This window comes from Tenrec ecaudatus, chromosome 15, assembly GCF_050624435.1.
Source record: "Tenrec ecaudatus isolate mTenEca1 chromosome 15, mTenEca1.hap1, whole genome shotgun sequence".
Classification (NCBI taxonomy): Eukaryota; Metazoa; Chordata; class Mammalia; order Afrosoricida; family Tenrecidae; genus Tenrec; species Tenrec ecaudatus.
Genome location: NC_134544.1, coordinates 84,703,549 through 84,722,895, shown reverse-complemented (window position 1 = coordinate 84,722,895; position 19,347 = coordinate 84,703,549). Strand labels below are relative to the sequence as shown.

At 42.1% G+C, this 19,347-nt stretch overlaps 1 pseudogene; it reads left to right on the top strand.

The window, feature by feature from the left end:
• The window catches only part of LOC142427564 (serine/threonine-protein kinase RIO3 pseudogene), a 102,143-nt pseudogene that overhangs the window by 67,555 nt on the left and 15,241 nt on the right, over positions 1-19,347 (top strand).

Genomic DNA, 19,347 nt, shown 5'->3' with positions numbered 1-19,347 from the left:
AAAATAACCTTTTCCAGCAATGGAACAGGGCAAGAGGGGATAACTAAAAAGGAGTGAGAAAATGGGAGTTGATTAAATTGACAAAAGAGAGGTTCTGTCTTCTGCGGAGTGGATGGGGAGGCCCATCTATTTCCATAACTGAGACCTGGGAAGGTGAAGTAGGGCCCGAGTGAGAGGGCAAAATGGAGAAGGTAGCCCCCGTAAGAAAGAGATGGATTTACCCACTACCTGGAGCATGACCCTGGGCTCGGCAAGGGTGACTGGAGTCGTGGAGCCAGAGCCACTTCAGTCGTCTATCAATCCCAGGAGCTCAAGTACCGGAAGGCCTGGACGATCCCAGGGCCCAGCTCCTCTGCATGAAGATGCTGAGGGCGGGGCCGAAGCCAGGCCATTTGATTTCCAGTGACCCGACTGCTTACATTGGGTGTAAGGTTGGGTTGGAAATCTTGGGTTAGGGCAGGAATTGGCCCAGTGGCCACTTTTTCCGCACTTGAAGTTGGCACCTGGTGGTGTTTGCTGACCCCTCTTAGGGGTCACTGTGATGGAGCCAAGCCACCTGTTAGCCTCAGGGCGGCCACCAAGGCTTGGGTCTGGAGGCTAGCCTTTTGCTGAAGTCTGACCTGGTGGGCAGCTTTAGCCATCTCCTCTCAAGCATTAAAAAATTTTAAAGCCATTTTTACCAGATCTTGGATGGGAATTTCAGGGCCGTCCTGGGCCCTTTTTTACCTTTATTCTGATGTCAGGTGCTGATTGGGAAATGAAATGGGAAGCTATGACTGTGGCCCCATTTCAGGATCCTGGGTTTAGCCTAGTAAAACGAACCAGGGATTACTGTAACCTGTTCAGGAAGAGAGCAGGGTTTTCATCTGCCTTATTAGAAACTGCTTCCAATCCTCAGAGGAGATACCTGAGCATGAGGTTCCTGTGGGGAATCTTTGTGCCCTGCCCTATTTGATAGTTCCAGTTGAAGTCCTCCTTTGGGATGGCATGCTTTCCTAAGGAGACGGTATTATCTATAACAAGATCCCGGTTGGCCTGTTGCCTGCCTGCGTCCGTTACTCTGGCATGTTCATCCGGGGTTAATGTGGAAGCTAAAATGACCTGTACATCATGCCAGGTTAAATAAGGGTTAAGTATTGAAATTCTTTTATAAAGTGGGAGGATATAAGTGAGGGCTCTGGCAGAGGAGTTGGGGGAGGCTGTACGGGCACTGGGGAATGCAGGGGTGGCTTTACAGCAGGAAATGTAATCAGAGGAGAATGATATGGGGGTGGAGGAGGCACAATGAAGAGTTCAGCTGGCTCTTCGAGAGCCAGGGTGGTTGGTACTGGTTTGGAGGTCAGTGCTAAGTGGATTTGGTGGGGGGAACAGTGGCTACAGAGCTCAGGGTGGGAATGCAAGTTCCAAAAAGCTTGCACATAGGGGATCACAGAATCCTTACCAGTACGCTGGCAAAATTGTCCAGGTCCTGAAGAACGGTGAAATTGAAAGTGCCAGTCGGGGGCCAATGTGACTGGTTCTTTAATTTGTACTGCGGCCAAGCAACTTGGGAGAGAAAAACAAGCTTTTTCTTTCGCAAGGTCTGAGTGTATTCCAGGCTAGAGAAATTTTTTAAGAGACAGCCCAGTGAAGTTAACGGGTCAATTTTAGACTGTCTTGTGCTCATGGTGAGGGTAGGAGGGAGGAGATGAGAAAGAGATTTAGTTTACAGACACTGTAGAAGTGTGAATAGGAAACACACAGCCAGGTAAAACAGACTTAGGCTGACCCTTTGTGGGCGAGTACAATCTGAGGGAGCAGCTGCCGCGAGGCCTATTGCCAACAGTCCCGTCAGCGGTAGGAACATCAGAAAAGGAATGCCAGCACAATAGGCAAAAGGTCACATGGAAAGAGGGAGAGGGAGTGAACAGAGACAAGGTTTCGGTTTCTGGATGAGCGGGACCAGGCAGGACACACCCAGGCGTCCCCAAGTGAGTCCTGGCTTAGACGGCAGTGAAGGACGGAAGTATTGGCAAGACGTCTCAAGAACAATCACTTCCCTAGAGCCCCTGGGGCCAATGGAAGTATTCCCAGTGCGACCACTTCTCAGGCACGAAGACACCGGCAGAGCTCGAGAGACCGAAACCAAGCCCGGAGAGAGAGAGAGAGAGAGAGAGAGAGAGAGAGAGAGAGAGAGAGAGAGAGAGAGAGAGAGACTGACTCACCAGGGCAGCTGTAGATTGTTTTTTGAACAAGGCCGAGCACTGAAGGTAAGCGCCGTGTCAAAAGGTCCTGGAGATTTAGGGGAGAGAGGGGGCTCTCAGGGGACCCCCCAAAATAGGGGGGAGCCACATACACCCCTTCTGGGTTTCGGGACCAAATTGTTAGGTAAACTGAGGCACAAAACGAGAAGAGACGGACCATACTCGCCGAGGACTGATACAAAAACAGGCTTTATTGGGGAAATGCGGACGGGTTCAACAGCACACAGTAAAGTGAAGCTGTGGAAGCCACCACAGGGGAGCACTTGAGGGGGGTTTTATACCCCTCCCCCCGTTGACGTTTCTGGAGAGTTGACGTAAGGTGCGGTTTTGCTCAGTGGGGTGTACATGACTGTTTGCTCATTGTACAAGGTCAGTCTGTTCTGGTTCTAGGAACAAAGATATGGTCGGTCAGTGCTTTTAGAGGGTACAGTTGTTCGCAGAACTAGCCCGTTTCTGGGAAACTCAGTTTGGGGGAAGGGTGTCCATGCTTTTACCAGACACTTTGAGACCAAAAGTAAAGAGGTCCCTAACTCATTTAAAATGTTTCTTTCCAACAGAGGGACTGGGCACAAAGGGATTTTAAGGAGTAATGAGTAAACAGCTAGTACACCTTGGATAGGCGGGCTTGCCATCAATATTCATGACTGAGATTGAAAATGAGGGCAGGTCAGGCTTGGCGAGGGTGACAGGGGTTTAGTCGGGGTCTCCTCAGACTTCAGCCAATCCCAGCAGGGCCAACGGCAAGTCAGGAATTAGAAGGACAGTTCCCCCACGTGGAGACACAAAGGGTCTGTCGCTTTTCCAAGGCCAGTCGGACTTCCAGTGTCTACTTTGATGCATGCTGGGCAGGGCTTGGTTGGAACTTTAGGCCTGGAGCACTTCAGTGACGAGTGCCCTTCTCTGTAACTGAAGCAGGCACCAGGTGGCGGTCATTATTCCCATACAACTTTGCCCCACCGCTGCCCTTCTGGGGCCACGAGGGAATCGCCAGCCACAGGGCTGCTACTAAGGCTTGGGTTGAAAATTTACCTTCTGTTACAACCAGGCATGACGGACTGACTGCCTGTTCCTCACAGTTGTTAAAACCATAAATGCCATATTTGCTAAATCTCATACCAGGGTTTGAGGGCCTTCCGTTTTTTTAAAAGTTTAACGTAAAGCATCAGTTAAGCAGCTTAAAAATGTGGCTGGATTCTCATCAGGCTTTTGAGTGATTTTAAGATGATCAAAATTGACTCCAATATGGGAAATGGCCTGAAGCCAAGTCAGGGCACACTGAAGCATTTTATTTCAGCAGGCATGTCTGTCCCCACCTGCGTGATTGTAAATTTGATCATTTTAACCAGGTTTTTGTCTGGAAACCACCTAGATCAGGGTTGATTAAGTGAACCTGGTTTGGGTGCTGCTGATCAGCGAGAAAAATGCATTCCCTCTTATCTGCAGTTAGGGTGGAGGAAAGGATGACAAAAATATCATGCCACGACAAATCATAAGCTTGGGTTAAATACTGAAACTCCTTAATATAGGTGGTGGGATCATTATAAAGGAGCCTAAACACTTTTCAACCCAAGATAAATCAGTGAAAGAAAAGGGAACATGAACTGGTCCGCACTCTCAGTCCTGGCCACTTCCCAGAGTGGACAAATGACAAGAGGGTTCTGTGAGCGCATGTGCTTGCTAACCAGGCAAGGCAAGTGCAGACTCAGGTTCCTCCAGCAAGACAGATAGATCAGAAGAAGAAGACGTGGGAGGCTCTGGGTGGCCAGAGTAGGGAGAAGGTACATAGGAGGGGAGACAAGGTGTTCAGGCAGGTCTGAAAAGGCAGACACCAGAGGGGGGTCCAGAAGCAGGAGAGGAGGAATTTTCTTTAGTCAAGAGGACTTGGGAAGGGGATCAGGAAATACAGAGAAAGGGACAGGAGCTCAGAGGAAAGGCGGCCTGGACGTACTGAATCTCGACTATTTTTTTGCTGCTGATCTCCGCCCTAAATGCCTGGTCTTTTTCTGTAACCAAGTTTGGCCTCAATGCCAATTGAAGAATAAGCTGTGCTAGCCAGAAAATAGTACTTTCAATTTTTAATGTTCCCCACAACTTCAACAATTTTTGTCAACAAACTCACAAATAATCAAAAGTTCCATATGTTCAGGTCTTTTTCTTTCTTCCCTCCCGTCCCTCTCTACTACCTGTTACCCTGCTCAAGATCTCTTAGCCAAACACTCTCTTAATCAGGCCCAGACAGTACTCCCCTTCCCTCTTTCTCCAACCCCACTGACTTCTTATCTGTGCCACCAGTAAGGCTTCCTCCATATTCTGGGTACCTCTCCCCATCATTCCTCCATTACCCCCTCAACTCCAAAAGGCTGAGGCACTGTGCCCACTACACCCGCCCCCACCCCTAGCCAGAACCCTCAGACTTCCTGGAGTCTCTCTCTCTCTCTTCCCTTCCCGGCTCCTTCCCCCGCTCAGCCTCCACTTAGCCAACACTTCAAGCCTCTGACAGACATTCCAGATAGGGAAGCAGAACACAAATCAATGGTTTCCACCCTGAAACTGGCAGGAGGGAGGGGTCAGAAAGCTCCGGGAAGTAACAACTTAAATCACTGCACTTTTGATTTCAATAGACTCTGAAATCTCGACAATTTCTGCCAGTAAACTCACAAATAGTCTCAGCAGCTATTTCTGTTTTTGCTCTCCCTTGTCCTCTCAGTTATGTCTGCTTCCTCCATGTCCTGGTCCTAGGTTCCGCATTACAGTCACTATGAGGCAGAATTGACTCAACAGCAGTGAGTTTTGGTTCTGTACATTAATATATTTAAGTGACACATGTCCTTAAGGTCATCAATTTTTTGTTGTTTTATTTTATTTTCACAGTGACATAGAAATTTAATCAGTCATTTATTAGTTATCCTAGTACAGCAGCTCGCAACGTGTGGATTATGACCCTTTCAGGGGTCAAATGACCCTTTCAGAAGGTCACCTGAGACAATGGGAAACACGTATTTTCGGTGGTCTTAGGAACCGAGACACTGCTCCTCTGCCCCCAGGTAGGTCCATCCACATGCAGATGCGTGCACATATGAGTACCCCAAGGTGAAGACTGTTACCATGATTCAAGACAAAATTTCATTTATTTGTAATTAGAAATAAATATTTCACAATATATAATTATATATTGTTTTGTGATTAATCACTATGCTTTAATTATGGTCAATTTGTAGCAAGGAAAATACATACTGCATATTAGATAATTGCATTACAATTAACAGTATGATAATTATAATTATGACGTAGCAATGGAAATAATTTTATGGTTGGGGGTCACCACAACATGAGGAACTATATGAAAGTTCCATATATATATATATATATATATATATATATATATATATATATATATATATATATATAACTGTTTCTTTTTCAATTTGTTTGATTTTACTGTGTAGAACTATGTCTCAATGTTAGCCCCTCATTTTTAAATATTGTGTTTTAATTGTTCCTAGTACAAGGCAACATCCAGATGTATAGTTCTCAAACATAGTAAGATATCACTTATTTAAAAGAGGTGACCATTTTCTCTGCCCCACTGCATGGTAGTACTTACATTTTCGAACCTTTTATCGAGTCTTTTTGAGAGAAGGCTTGTTTTCTTCGCCGTTTTATTATTCTTGGGTGCACTCCAGTGCATTCTGTTAGTGATGCCATGGGGCCTTAACCTTTCCTTATGGTTTTTAGACTATAATCTATATGTGAACAGATTGTCACGTTATGGGACTCAACTGCTTTCATCTTACAGAGCTGCCAATCATTTAACCACCGGAGCAGTAGGGCTTCTTCACGGACTAATTGAGATTTGCCAAGCTGACATGTTTTGCATCATAGACATGCTGATTCTTTTTTTTAAAAAAATTATTATTATTTAAATCAGTTATTGGGGGCTCATACAACTCTTATTGTAATCCATATATACATCCATTGCATAAAGCACATTTTGTATATTTGGTGCCCTATCATTCTGACATGATGATTCTTAATGAGAATTATTTTTGTGTTTTTGTGCACAGAAATTTTTTGTTTTAGTTCATTCATTCATCAGTATATGAGGAGCTTCAATGCTATAGAAAACTACCGCATTCTAAACCCATGAATGTCCCCACAAAATGGGTGGAAACAAATTCCGTATTTCGGGGTACTAATCTGAATAATTTTGCACTTTTGATCATGCTGTGTTTTCTTTAATCATGTTTAAAAGACCTGTTTTATTCATCAAGACAACTCTGTTGCTATTGTGTGCCCTTCTCTTCAGTTTGGCATTAGCGTTTTTCCGGATTATTCCACATTCATTGTCTTCCAGTCAGTACACACACATCTTCACTGTTTGAAAGGTGTTAACACCTGTTAAGGAACCTCCATAAAGCTGAAGATTATTTCTTGTGACATTGCTGTAGGACAGTAACATTTCCCCTATTACAAATGGTATATTCACAGCTAGGAGAGATAGGAACAGAATTATAAGACAAGTTCAGCACTTCTCTAAGGCAGCTGCTTTTCTAGGGTCTGTTTACAACCTAAGTGAGGTCACTCCCTTCAGACCTGCAGTTAACACCATCTTTTCTGGTCATCTATTTCTATACTTTCTCTTAAATGAAAACTGATTCTGACCAAAGTGAAGATTTTTGAAGGCAAATAGTTTACACATAAATTATTTTAACTTCTAAGTAGGCCTGATACTTGAATTCTTAAATCTCAGGGCTTTGGAACATAATAATACAAAGAGAGATGTTTTCTTGGGGCAAACTATGAAACTGAGAATTCTGAGACTACAACAGGAAAGCCACCCAGACAACACATCTCTACCTGCCTCAGAGCCTGGTTCTTTTGCTAACTTGATCATAAGCACCCCCTGTGCTTGAAGGCAAACAAGCAGCCATCTAGCTCAGAAGCAACAAAGCCCACATAGAAGAAGTACACAGCCTAAACTAATACAAGGTGTTGAATGGACCAGGTAGCAGACACCAAGGAACAAAAACAATCATTGTATGATCACCTACCTCACATAAACGCTTAAGACTAATGTGTGCATAAGCAAGTGTGGTGAAGAAGGTTGATGGTACCCGGCTACTGAGAGCTATAGCGTCTGGGGACTTAAAGGCTTGAAAGCAAACGAGCGACCATCTAGCCCAGAAGCAACAAAGCCCACACGGAAGCAGCACACCAACATGGGTGATCGTGAAGGGCAGAGGAGAACAGGTCTCAAACAACAAAGGCGGCAGGGGGAGGGGGGAATTCACATCACCGTGAATGAGGCGGAGTGCGTGACAGGGACCCAATGCCCATCTGTAGACAGCTGGACATCCCTTCCAGAGGGGTAGTGGGGAGGTGATGAGTCACTCAGGGTTCAGTGTAGCAACAATGAAATTCAAATCCTTCCTCTAGTTCTTGAATGCTTCCTCCCCTCCCAATTATCATGATCCCAATTCTACCTTGCGGATCTTGTTAGACCAGAGTATGTACAGCGGTGCAGTAGGGATCTGGAAACACAGGGAATCTAGGATGGATGAAACCTTCAGGACCAGCGGTGGGAGTGGGGACACCGGGAAGGAAGGGCATGTAGAAAGGGAGAACCGATTTTGGAGATCTATATGTAACCTCCTTTCTGGGAGATGGGCAATGGGAAGGTGGGTGAGGGGAGACGCCTGGCAGTGTAAGATAAGATAAAAGAATCATTTATAAACTATTATGGGCGCAGGGGGAGGTGGGAGTGGGGAGGGAGGAGGAAGAGAAAAAAAGGAAACCGAGCTGATTCCAGGAAACCAAGTGGAAGGCGAATTTTGAGAATGACGGGGGCAATGAATGTATAAGGGTGCTTTCCTCAATTGATGTATGTATGGATTGTGTTAAGAGTTGTATGAGCCCCAATAAAAAGATGTATTAATAAAAAAACCACCGACTGTAGCCCATTCCTGAAGGTGGGGTTTATTCACACTGACTTCTCTCACTGTGTCTCCCATAGTAATAACTGGTCATGTCCCACATTCCAGCTATGGATTTACAGATATAGCTCATCCTTGTTACCTTCTCTGTAGATGACTAATCAGGTCTTCCATGAAGTCTGCATATTCTTAGCACAGCATCAGGTTATATTGGGCAATTCACTGCAAGCCCCAGGATGGCTGTACCAATAAGGATAAATTATATTGATGTATTGATCATGCTGAAGTAATTTTGGGTGATTACCACTTAATCTGTGTCTAGCCTCCTCTTTATTTCCCACTTTGAGCTCAGACCAAGGATACCCTAGAGGCAGATTATTCAAGGTGGTGAAATTGGGTCAGATGTGGATCTTAGATCAGGCTATGCTGTGTGGAACGATAGTGGATCATTCTTTGTTGGATCGTTCATGCTTCCTGGAAGGTAAGAGACCCTGGAACCTCACCCAGTAGGTATGTATGACAGGCTCAGGGAGGAACACTGCATTTTGCCTCTGGAAGCCCCTAAGGTGGAGCTCAAAGGTATTCATCCCTGTGCTATCATCCTGATGATGAAGCATTCACTAATGACTGCTGCTAATTTGTCCACCCCAAGGCCTCACTTTGATTCCAGAGTTTATTGAGATGTCCATGTGCCAAGGGTGTCCAGTCAGCATTTCACAGGTTAGGTCCGAGGGGTGTTGGCCCACAGTTGTTATCATGAGTGACTCTTTGAGGACTTTCTTCTTCATGAGTGGCGAACACCAGTGTGCTCTCACAGGGAGTTCCTGGCACTGGACACACAAGGTGTACATAGGATTGACATGTTTCCAGTTTTGAGGGAAGATACAGCCCCACCAAATATGTCTTGTGAGGTTAATTTGTTGGCTCACGCTGATCTAAAGGATGCCTGGAGCCAAATATTTTAGGTTTGTCAGCGCACACTTGTAGAGGGAGTATACAAAATCATTCTCTGAGCCCTTTCCCTAGGTCTGAGTAAAAGGCCATTGTTAGTTTTGAAAAATGGATACAATGGTACAAAGATACAAAATGGTATATACCTTTAATTTTCTGCCTCTTGCATCTTTTGTGATGTGTCTTCTGGGTTGAGGGCAGGGAAGGGGTTGTTGAAAGCCATTAAGACTCAACCTTGAAATGGCTGAGAATCTCATGACCTGTGTCAGTATTTGCTGATTTCTTCTGCAGCTTTACGTTTTGAACAGACTATTAGGAACAGAAAGTATGCAAGGTCGGGGAAAACAGGTTGTTTAATTTTCTCAAGGACATCTGGCTTGGAGGAAGACAGAGTTGCTATGTGTATCAAATGTGCTGGCTTGAATATGAGATAATTTACCCCTGGTTGTTTCTGCATGGATAAAAGGATTATGTTGAATAAACTTGGGGCTTCAGTATTCACTGTTGCCTTCCCAATACTTTCTGTCTCTCTTTTTCCCCCCTTAATCCTAACTCCCTCTTTCAGGGCTGTTCAACTTGTTGGCTTGCTCCAACAAGGGGTCGATGACAAAATAACCAGTAATTAATATGACTTATTTAACATGGGTTTCGCTACATCTTTGAGAAAGAAGCCAGATGAAATTGGGGTTGACAAATTAGTAAATCAGTACAAGTGAGCCCTCAGGCACCTTGCTTATTGAATAACACATCACTGCATATGTCTAATAGCAGAAAAGATTCCTTGAGACCAGGACACAGGAGAAGGGAAACCCACAAAAGACCCGTGATATGGACATGATGTTGTTTATCATATATAAACATTTATAAACCACGTTATTCTGCCACTGCCATGTATTAGATGCAAATGATTTAAGAGTTTATTGGAAATGTGCCTGTGATTCCTGGTTTTGTCTGTCTACCTACCTTAGTTCCTTCATTTAGGTAAAGTCTGAGAGAAAAGACAGCACCACATACTTAATTAGCAATGGGAGTTTCTTGATGGGTTAGATTTGGGTTCACTTTAGGGTTGTAGGGTGCTAGAGTCAGAGTCTGTACCTTAGATTGGAATGTAGGTCTTGGGATTAATGTTCCCTGTTCAAGAACAAGGGTTAATGAATAGAAATGGAACCTAAGTGTCAGAAATTAAGAGTCAGATGTTAGTGGGCAAATTAAAGGGCTTGATGTTTAGAATGTGTCCTTCCTAACAGCTTATGTTTACAGTTGCTTAGGGCTTATGTATTATGGTATAAAGATGTACAGTTATGATTTAAACAGTACCATTTTGGAAGTTGGTTTCTGAATTTGAGACTTCTAAGTTGTGCTCATGATTTTAAAAATTGGGATAAATGAATTAGGCTATTTTTTAACAAATTGGTTATGGGTATCAGGCAATGCTCAGGGTGTTAATAGCCATTCTGATGGTGAGGAGCTTTTCAGGTAGTTAGGGGTTCAGTGTTTGAGGAAATGATCAGTGTGTTGTATGGATGCCCAGTATGTTCAGTTGTAAGGACTAATAGTTTGGGAGATGTTGTTTAGAAATTAATGGTTTGTGAATTAAGTATCAAAAGTTATTTTTGCATGTTGAAATGTAGCCTACACCATTTTTATATTTGTTAGCTATTTATGTCATATCTTGAATCTAGTATAGATATGATTATTAATTTATGATTAGAAGAATTTTAATTTCTCTTTGGAAGTCTCTGTTCTTTCTTAACCAATCTTATTCTGATTGCTGTAGTTTTTACTATCAGTTGTGAAAGTGGATATTCTCATACTTTTTCTGAGGTGGGGTGATGTTGTTTCTCATTCCTCTAATGACGTTTCTCATTCCTCTAATGATATTTTGACTCCCCCCCCTTAGAAATGTTTATTAGCATACTAACATGTTGAACTATATCAGTTCTATTTTTAATTTTAGAGGGTTTTTTCCCCCTTAACATTAGAGACTTTGAATTTAGTATGTTTTCTGTGTCTATTTAGAGAATTATTTATTTTTTACATTAATTGCTATATTACAGTGTTTCTTTTTTCTTATATTAAATCAACTCAAGGACAGATTTCAATTAATCTTGGTATATAATTAATTTAATGTGTTGTCTGACTCAGTTCCCAATATTATAAACAACTTTTTCATATAGATCCATTATCAATACAAGGGTACACTTTACTTGCAATATCATTATCTGCCCTTGGTATCAGGTTATTACTGGTCTCATAGAAAATGTTACTAAGTGTACTCTCACAAACATTGTTATGTCTGCTCCCAATAACTTGAACTTGAAAACAAAACATAAGGTGTTTAATCAGACTGTGTGAATATTCTGATGTCAAACTGTCAGAATTTTCAACTTTAATCTGTCTTCCAGTTAGCCTTGAAGTTTTTCACGGAATTTAATTTTGATTATGTTGGTTATAGACCTTCTGAGCATCCTGAAATCCACTCAACTCTCACAGATACAGCTGTGCCTAGATCCTCTGGTCTTGTAGCTGACCCCTCAGTGTAGAGGACTTTGTGATTTATGCTCCCCTTCACAGAAAAATGGTCACTCACACCTTAGTGACTGTGTGCTCACCTCACACTAGAGCCCAAGTTTGGGAAATAATCGGCCAGAAGACATGCTGGGTGGATCTTAGAGAATTTCCTTCAGCTCACCTCAAGGAGAATTGTCTAAATCCATGAGTGGCAGGAATTCCTGTTATGTTGTCATTGCTTTGTTACACACAGACACACAGAGGAAACTCATTCCTTCTTTTTAGTAAGAGAACTTATGTTCCACCAAATGTCACATGAAAGGTTTGTTGTCTGTTACCATGGAAATAACTTCTGTAAACATAACTAACACGCTGGTATTTTGTGCATGTCTGGGGTACTGATTAGTGGTTTCTGAGGTTGTTGTTGTTTCTGTTAGATGTCATTGAGTTGATTCCACATCATGGGGATCCAATACACAACAGAAGGTAACACTGCCTTCTCCTCTGCCAGACTCAAAATTTAGGATGAACCCATTGTTGTCATCATTGTGTCAGTCCATTTAGTTGGGGATTCCTATTTGTCCCTGCCCTTCTACTTTGCCACATACACTAGGGACTGCTCCCTTTTGACAACATTGTCCAAAGTACATAATATGAATCTCACTATCTTTACCTCTAACTAGCACTCTGAGCTTACTTCTTCAAAGACAGATTGGTTTGTGCCTTTGGAGACCAATGTTATTTCAGTACCCTTCACCGGAATTACAATTCAAACAAATTGATTCTTCTTCAGTCTTCCTTATTCAGTGTTCAACTTCCACATACATATGAAACAATTGAAAATGCTATAGTTTGGGTGAGGTGAACCTAGTGATCACAGTAAGATCCCTGGTCTCCAACACTCTAAACAAGCCTAATAAGGCATATCTATCCAATACAATGTGTCTATTGATCTCTTGGCTGTTACTATCACCATTCTGGGTTTTTTGCATATTTTTTCAAAAGCTAACAGTATTTCTGGAAGGAGTTAAAATTTAGTCAAGCATAAATTAAGAATATTGCTCTAGGCGGGGTTTGGAAACCAACTTTACTCCGGAACCAACCAATGTAAGAGCCCTGAGTTTAAGCCTGTTTTTAAGACAGTGAGCCTTATATTCAAGGTATGCTTGATGACTGGTATACATGAGAGAGTCTAAAACAAATTGTGCTTCTCTCTGTAGCCTGATTTTCTGATTAATTTTAGAGGAGCACTAGTCTACACCCCTTATCCTATAACTGCAACCTCACACAGCCCTGCCTTCAGAGACACCATGGGGGTTGCAAAAGGGCAGTGACAATGATATCCAACTAGCCACTCAGGCTAATGCAGCCCTACTTTATCACAGCACAGCCTCTTCCCAGCACATGAATTTTGTGTTCCTGCCAAACTAGCTTCCTGGTGGAACATGTTTCACAAGCTCAAGCCTAGGCACTAGTTTTTGCCCTTTCCCTAGAAGACCAAGACTATGGATGGCACATCCCAAAACCCAAGCTAATAAGCCCTCTCCTATGGTGTGTGTTGTCTGACATCTGTCAGCATTACCTAGAGTTTGGAATCCAGAATCTAGGCCAAGATGACACAAGGCTTGATCAGTCATCTCTTTCCTGGATCCATCTTGTATTTTTAAGCTTCTGCCCTCACTTTGGCTCTTGTCATGACCCATTTACCTACCCCTTGATATTCCTTGACTATAGGCTGCAGTCTTTCACAATGGCGTTAAAATTGAACGTCCATAAACATAAGAGCTTTAAAGAGTAGGAAATAAGTATTCCCCTGGCTTGTTTCCTTGTATAGAATATCTCTGTCTTGGCCAAGGTACCTCTAGGATGTCCTATTGGTGTCTCTCTGTCTCTTGTTGTCCACCTGTACAACTTTCTCTAGGTACCACACTATTGTGAATACATGGACTACCCAACGATAGGCATTTCTTCATGTACAATACATATTGTAATGAATACGCAGGATGCAAAAGGATTAAGGCAGGTTAAATTTGATGAAAAGCTCAGCCTGGGTTGGAGTGGCATATTTGAGCATGATTCAGCTTGATCACTTTCCCCAGATATGTTAAGGATTATGGTCTGAGGTGCTTTAAGGGCTTGTAATGAACGTTCTTCATAAAATATTCCTTTCTTCATTTAGATTGCTGGTGAAAAGATGATATTTACCTTCAATGGAGCTTGAAAATTTTGATGCCTTAAATCTACTTTATTCTAAAATAAATATTGTATAGATAGGATGTGGATCCAAAGTTGAAAATGATATGATAAATTAGTAAACTTGCTCTGTAAAGATAGAGTGGGCTCTTGTTTAATGCAAATTCCCTCATATTGGAGCATGGTTTTGATCCCAAGGGGTGGGGTTGGTCACTACTTAGCACAAGAAGTGCAGGCCAAGAACCTGACATGCCTTTCTCAACATTGACTCCTCTTCTGGTTCAGAAAAAAGAAATATGGTCTAGTCTAGGGAGTTAGAAAACTCTTACTACTGTCTTGCACAGTGAGGCATCACAAGGAAGGATTTCATCTTCCGACTGGTATATGACCCAAATCCATTCACCTGACTCCAAACAGGGTCAGCCCCTCTGGAGTTCCTGGGGACAGCCCCGGCTGAGGAGCTAGAGGGGAAACAGGAGGGATCTGTGTTTCCTGAAGTCTGACCCTAGGAGAGCTCCAGTGTACAAGGGCCCAGGCTGTCCTGATGGCCAGGTTCCGAGGTCTTTGCTCATGTCCCTGAATGATAGAATTCACTGGGTAAGTAACTGATATAATTGTATTTGAAGTTAAGTTCTGAGCACTCCAACTTACAAAAGGCTCATGGAGTAGTGGTTACAGATTGGGCTGTTAACTGCAAGGTCAGTGGAGCAGAAGTATGTCACACCTGTGGTGAAAGACAGGGTGTCTACTCTTGTAAAGAGTTAGTCTTTGAGAACCACAAAGGGCAGTTCCATCCTCTCCTAAAGGATCACTATAATCGGAAGCCATTCGATGGCATTGAGTGCGGCTTTAGGTTTTGGTTGCTGATAACAGTGACAAACTCAGTATCTATTTGCTGTGTCACAACTTTGATTAAGCTGCCATTAAATACTCTCTGATCATTAACCAACACGTACATCATCTTCCCCCTGGAGGAGAATGCCTTTGAAGTAGATTGCCTGCACTCCTTTCCAGCCAGCCCCTTTCCACTTGACTGCCTAGGTGTTATCCTTGATGGAGGTCAACTTTCTGAGGACAGGACAGGGGCCATTGCCATGAGTCTTGCCTCAACTGACTTTGTGTGAACACTCTGAACCTATCTTGTAAGTGCCTCTATCTAATAATGTGCATGTTCTAATCATGGTCCAATTCCTGCTGCTGCAGACCCATTTGTACCTGTCATGTATTAATCTGCCACCAATCCTGATCTGTGACATGCCTTTTGTTCTATGCCATTTACTCAGGGTCCCAACTGAATTCTCAGTTGTTCTTTTGACCTCGTGCTAATGGCCTCCCTAAAATATATGATGTGTATGTGTGTGTGCCTGTTTCTTTTGCTATCTCTTAAGTTTAATAGATGTTCCCCTTAAATAATAATGGCATAAGGGTCACTTTTCTACCTTAATACACAATTTAGGATCATAAATGAATCAAGCTACTGTTCTTTCAGACAGAATCTTGACAGAAATAAATGCAGGTAAAGTAAAGCCCTGCAGCCTCCTGGTTTCTATCTTGAATGGGCAAATGTTACAAAGGTTTTTTACTCTGCAGATAAATGCTCATTCCACCCCCTAGCCTCAGACAAAATACACTCAACTCTGTATAGGTTGCCAAATCTAGTTCCCCAGATAAGTTCTCATATTTACACCACTTCTCCTACTAACCTTCTGCACAAAGGCACTGAGTTTTTTTGTTCTGTGGCCTGGCAATTCCACTGCTCTGTCTCAGTGTCGTGATACCACTGCCACCATGTCTGCTTCTGCTTCTTCCCAACGCTTTCTCTCTTGTGTCACAGTTCTCTGTCTTCTGAGTTGAAGAGTATCAATACAAGAATCTATTTGCAAAGTCCCCTATTTTTAGCTATTCTTTCTAGATGGTAGTGAGATCCTAATTTGTTTCTGAAATGGCTCAATTAAGCCTAACGTGATGTCCAATGTGACTAATTGCCAGGTTGGGTTTTTAGACATCGTATTTGCATAGCTACAAGGGTACCAATCTATTGTTGGGCAAGCTGCCCACTCCTCTTAAACCAGAAAATCCAACCTCAATACTATCAAGTTAACACTGACTTATAGAGAACTTATAGGACAGGGTAGAACTGCCTCTGTAGGTTTCAAAGACTGTATCTCTTTAGCAGGGTAGAGAGCCGTGTCACTCTAGGGAGGAGAAAGTGCCATCTTTCTTTTTAGGAGAAATATGTGGGTTCCAACTGTTGACCTTGGGGTTAGCAGCCCAACAGTAACCACTGTGCCACCAGAACTCATTTCTTTCATACACTTTGGCGGATGCCAAACCCACGTAAATATTTGGAAGGATTTAAGGGGCCATAGCTAGAAAAACTGTATACTTGCATAGGCCAAATAACAAATTACATTAAGTACTACAAATAATTCTACATTAAAAACATTGTTTACCTTGGGATTGAAAAATGCACTCATTATGGGCAAATGTATACTTCATTTAAAAAACAAACATATATATATATATATATATATATATATATATATATATATATATATATATATATATATATACACGCACATCGGTTTCAATCTAATATGATACATAAGTGCTTATTTTGGTGTCCTGGCTTTGACATGTAGTAAGAGTTGTACTTCTAACCTCATGATCAGAGGCAAAAATCCCATTAGCTGCCTGTTGTGGCTCTAGAGGTGCAGAAACTCTGCACAGCAGTTTTATAGTGTCCTAAAGTGTGCTGACATGTCTAACTCTACTTGATAGTGTGTTTTAAAGGGTTTCTAAAGTGATGTTGTAATTTATAGTTCCCCTAGAAAATAATTTTAAATTTATAACAGCTTTTTATATAGCTCATTTGAAATGCTTCCAGATGCTTTAATTAACAATCATCTTTAAAGTTCAATGACTTGTCATTCTCCTTGAGTCATACAGTAAGGAATTGATAATTGTGTATTCTGTGAGGTAGGGACAAGCTCTTTTGTTTCTTCCTTTTGACATGTATATTTGATTGTCCAATCTCCATTTGTTATAAAGACATCTTATATTCACATGTCTGAAAATTGTGAATTTTAAATTTTATTGCTCAGGGTAAAAGCATATTTTCTGTCACTCAATAAAGAGACCATTACCAGTATTGGGGACTTTGTGTGTTAAGAAGTGCTAAGAACAGTAACAGCATCTGGACCTACGTGTTATGCATTACATTGTATTCTCCCATCAGTCTCCAGATTGTGCATCACCAGCATCTTAGAGGAAAGAGGAAGAAGTCCTTTGTTGGACTATTATTATTTCTGGGGTGGCATCATGAGAGATTCAAATTTGTGAACATCATTAGAGCTGATCCAGATAAGACAAAAATAAGAGCATCTCATTTGCTGGCAGTTCTAAGGACCAAAGAAAATGACCAATGCTCAGGTGATTCTGATGTATTTTATCCTTTTCTGTATGTCCTACTGGAATTGTAGGAGCCTGTGTATTATTGATTCAGTTCATTGGAAAAGTGGAAATCTGAAATAGAAGTTAGAGATGAACTTTTATTCTGATTTCAACATTGGGCTGGAGAAGATTATGAATATATTGATCATAGGGATAACACTAAACTATTTACATTGAGCATAATATGTCGCTAAGGATTTTTGGATGATGGTATCTTTCAATTCATTATTCTGTGGCCAACCCATGAGAATCATTCAAATTAAATGCTATTCCTTGTTTTTAGTGAGAAATAAGATCACGTCTTTTGGAGAGTTCAGTATTCCATGGGATTTTTGCCTGAGTTTCTTTCATGTTTCTTTCTGAAGGTGATGTGTTATGTGATTTCCCAAATATCAACATTCTCTTTAATGCATCTAAAATGGGCCTTGTAGCAATAGTGGTTTAAAAATGGCTGACAGTTTCTAACATCCTCTAACTATAGATGTAGGAGAGCGAATCAACCATCAGCATCAGCTTAAACATACCTATCCCCTCCAATGGCTTTCCAGTTCTGACAGCAGTTATCTCTACCTTAGTTTTCTCCTTCTAAGTTTCAGAATTCTTTCCAGTGGCCACATACCAATTATAGTATGGAGTCATAGGTTCAAGTTTTATTAAACAACAGAATGTAACTTGGTATCAGAATCAATGCGCTACACATTGGGATTCCTACTAAGGAAACATGGAGGCAAAATTTGCTCTTGTTCAGGGCAGGCCAGTTTTCTCTTTCTGCTATCAGACATTTTCCCTTCTAAAGATAGGCTCATTCCTTACTTCCATCTGTATAGGCTCCTCTTAACTCCTTGAGGATATCTTCCTCTTGATCTTGCCTGCCTGCCCCACTATCTTGGCTGAAAAGCCCTTTATGGACCTGTCACCATTAGCTCTGTTGCTGTGTCTTTTCTCCCATTGTCATTATCTCCATTGGTACAGCTCTTGACACATGAATAGTACAGTTCATTTTGCAGGAACATCAGACTAGTCCCTATGAGGTAGAGGTTTAAGCTGTTCTGTGATTTGCTCTGCAGTATCTCACAAAAGTAAATAGCTATCAAGTAAATAACTCTTCAGGTTGTGGAAACTGGTGAGTGCCAAATCCATAGTTCATGTATCAGTCTGGAGGGTTCTCCTCATTAATGTGTTTGTAAATGGTGATGAACCAGATCCTCAGGTAGACAATAGTCCACTGCCTCACAAGTTGAAGTTGTTGAATCTGGTCAGACAAGTTAGGGGATGGTGAGGAACCCAAATGGGAAGGTCACACAACATTGTTGGCTTATAGTGGTGGAAACTCTCAAATCAGGTCACACATGTGGCCCCTCAATTGCAGGGATGTCAAGGAAATGGTTAATGTATTTCTGGAAGTTGGCAAATCCCCAAACCATGGGTTCATTCTGAACTATGTGCATAAAATTGCAGACGGCTTTGACAGCACCAAACAAAGTGGCACATAAGAACATGGTAATGACAGTAACAACACCAACAAGCTAACAAACAAGCCACTGACATACAAAATTTAAAAGGAGAAAAAGACAATAAATAAATAGACAGATAGATAAATAAATTAATTAATTAAATCCGGGGTGGGGGGGAAGCCTGTTAATAGTTTAAGATCTGTTTGTTTACCTCCAAGGGTGTTTTCCAGATGAGTCTGATGGGGTGCAATGTCCTGGCCCCAAAGTCCATCCTTTATACTCCCTCGGGACCTCCTTGCTCTGCTTCCCCCACTGCTACATTGCACGCCCCCAGTGTTTTGCCTCAGTGTGGTGGGGTCAGTTCAGTCATATATCCCACACTATGTCTCCAGTGTTGTCCTGTGTAGGGCCATGTGTCAGTGCAGGATGTCGCATCTCACAATGGGGCCAGGTATATGATCCTCTCTGTACATTGGACCCTCCGAGCCGGGCTATCTTCCTCTGAGCTTGGTGGGCCCAGGTCTGCTCCACCCCATTCTTCTTCCTTGGCTTCAGCTTCCTTATGGGTGTGGTCAGTTCCTTTCCCACACTAGATGATCTATTTTCATT